Genomic DNA, 3283 nt, shown 5'->3' with positions numbered 1-3283 from the left:
AAAAGGCAAAATGATAGGATACCAAAGAGGAACTCCCCAGGTCAGTAGGTGCCCAATATGCTACTGGAGATCAGTGGAGAAATAACTCCAGAAAGAATGAAGGGATGGAGCCCAAGCAAAAACAATACCCAGCTGTGGATGTGACTGGTGATAGAAGCAAGGTCCGATGCTGTAAAGAGCAATATTGCATAGGAACCTGGAATGTCAGGTCCATGAATCAAGGCAAATTGGAAGTGGTCAAACAAGAGATAGCAACGGTGAATGTCGACCTTCTAGGAATCAGCAAACTAAAATGGACTGGAACGGGTGAATTTAACTCAGAAAACCATTACATCTACTACTGCAGGCAGGAATCCCTCAGAAGAAATGGAGTAGCCATCACAGTCAACAAAAAGAGTCCGATATGCAGTACTTGGATGCAATCTCAAAAACGACAGAATGATCTCTGTTCGTCTCCAAGGCAAACCGTTCAATATCACAGTTATCCAAGTCTATGCCCCAACCAGTAACACTGAAGAAAATGAAGTTGAACGGTTTTATGAAGACCTACAAGATCTTTTAGAACTAACACCCAAAAAAGATGTCCTTTTCATTATAGGGGACTGGAATGCAAAAGTAGGAAGTCAAGAAACACCTGGAGTAACAGGCAAATTTGGCCTTGGAATGTGGAATGAAGCGGGGCAAAGACTAATAGAGTTTTGCTAAGAAAATGCACTGGTCATAGCAAAAGAGATGATGATCTGACATAATAACAGAGTCCAGTTAGTAGGGAGAGCCATGACTTAACTTCTATAAACTTAAGGCCAAGTCTTCATTCCACTTCTGCCTTAGGCAACAACTCCCTTTTCCTCACTTCTCATTAACAAATTGAGGAAAGTAAAATTCTGTCTTCTTGCCAACAAGGTTATGGTAAGAACAAACATCTGAAAAATTGCTTTATAAACTGTGAAACTCTGTGCAAATATAGAGTATGCTTGTTACTGAATAGATCAGCCATGTTAGTCCAACTAAAACAAGGAGAATAAAATGGATGAGGCAGATTTTAAATTATTTACTGTTTCCTACGTACCATGAAGTCATTTATCGGCAAGAAGGTCTATGAAGCCCAGTTTCAAGGATGGCTAAGTCTATACTGGTATATTCCACCAATAGCCTTTATAAACATACCTTAGAAACATACTGTCAGTATAGCGCTTACTCTTTCCAACTGAGTCCTTCTGTGATGGGCTGCTCAGAGCTCACGATGGCTTGAAGATGAACACACAATTCAGCTGAAATATGTTTCAGAAAGCATCAAGTTACAGCAGGATCTTCATGGCTATCATTAATTGTATAGAGACTAAGATTAACAGGGACCCCCTGACGCACCTGTCCTTTCAGGTCCACCCTCACTTTCCTTACGAAGATCATGGCATCCGGTCCCATCACTTCATGGGAAATAGATGGGGAAACAGTGGAAACAGTGTCAGACTTTATTTTTTTGGGCTCCAAAATCACTGCAGATGGTGACTGCAGCCATGAAATTAAAAGACACTTATTCCTTGGAAGAAAAGTTATGACCAACCTAGATAGCCTATTGAAAAGCAGAGACATTACTTTGCCAACAAAGGTCCGTCTAGCCAAGGCTATGGTTTTTCCGGTGGTCATGTATGGATGTGAGAGTTGGACTGTGAAGAAAGCTGAGTGCCGAAGAATTGATGCTTTTGAACTATGGTGTTGGAGAAGACTCTTGAGAGTCCCTTGGACTGCAAGGACATCCAACCAGTCCATTCTGAAGGAGATTGGTTCTGGGATTTCTTTGGAAGGACTGATACCGAAGCTGAAACTCCAGTACTTTGGCCATCTCATGCGAAGAGTTGACTCATTGGAAAAGACTCTGATGCTGGGAGGGATTGGGGGCAGGAGGAGAAGAGGACGACAGAGGATGAGATGGCTGGATGGCATCACTGGCTCGATGGACGTGAGCCTGAGTGAACTCCGGGAGTTGGTGATGGACAGGGAGGCCTGGCGTGTTGGGATGCATGGGGTCGCAAAGAGTCGGACACGACTGAGTGACTGAACTGAACAATAAAACCTTCTTTTTATAGAGCAGCACACCAAAGACTTTATAAAAAATTATCTCTAATTGCCAGTGTGATTATACCATGTAGGTATACCTTCATTTTGCAGGCGCAGAAAGTATAACTTAGATGACTTGCCCAAGGCCAGACCTACAAAGCAGAGATGGAATTCAGATGCCAGGATAAATACCTTACAGATGGATTTTCTCTTGGAGAATTGAAAAGTGTGTTCTAGATACACCTATGTTAAAATTCAGCCTCTATTTAAGACGGAGACAACACCGAGATGATATCATTATAGGAGGACGGGTAGGAAGAGAACTCTGTTGTGCCATGAAGACAAAACAAACTTAAAGTGAGAGTCTGCCTGAGAAGACAGTGCGAAACTTTAGCTGTAGCTTGGCTCAGACGGTAAAGTGTCTGTCCACAATGCGGGAGACCAGGGTTCAATCCCTGGTTTGGGAAGATCCCCTGGAGAAGGAAGTGGCAATCCACTCCAGTACTATTGCCTGGAAAATCCCATGGACAGAGGAGCCTGGTAGGGTACAGTCCATGGGGTCGCAAAGAGGTGGACACGACTGAGCGACTTCACTTTCACTTTCACTCTCTTTAGTTTTTAAAGAGGTGCTTCCCCATGTGTCACAAACCTGGCACAGGGCAAGCCCTCAGCAGAGAAACATTCACAAAGGCATGGTCAGTGAGTGAATGAGGTGGCCTGGGAGCTCTGCCCTGCTTTAGAACTGCTTTTCATAGACTGCGCCATGTAATGTTTACAGCCCTCTGAGATACACTAATCCTATGTCACTGATAAAGACTTTGAACACCAGACAGGTCAAACCATTTACTCGAGATCACAAAGCCCCAGAAAGTATATTTCTCATAACATTTGATTATGAACATATTCAAACAGAGAAACAAAACAATGCTGCTGCTGCTGCTGCTGAGTCGCTTCAGTCGCGTCCGACTCTGTGGGACCCCAGAGACAGCAGCCCACCAGGCTCCTCTGTCCCTGGGATTCTCCAGGCAAGAACACTGGAGTGGGTTGCTATTTCCTTCTCCAATCCGTGAAAGTGAAGTCGCTCAGTCGTGTCCAACTCTTAGCGACCCCATGGACTGCAGCCTACCAGGCTCCTCCATCCATGGGATTTTCCAGGCAAGAGTACTGGAGTGGGGTGCTATTGCCTTCTCCAAATGGTACACTGAGCCTCTGTATACTCACCACA

The sequence above is a fragment of the Ovis aries genome, chromosome 15 (genome assembly GCF_016772045.2).
Source record: "Ovis aries strain OAR_USU_Benz2616 breed Rambouillet chromosome 15, ARS-UI_Ramb_v3.0, whole genome shotgun sequence".
NCBI lineage: Eukaryota > Metazoa > Chordata > Mammalia > Artiodactyla > Bovidae > Ovis > Ovis aries.
This window is presented reverse-complemented; position numbering follows the sequence as displayed.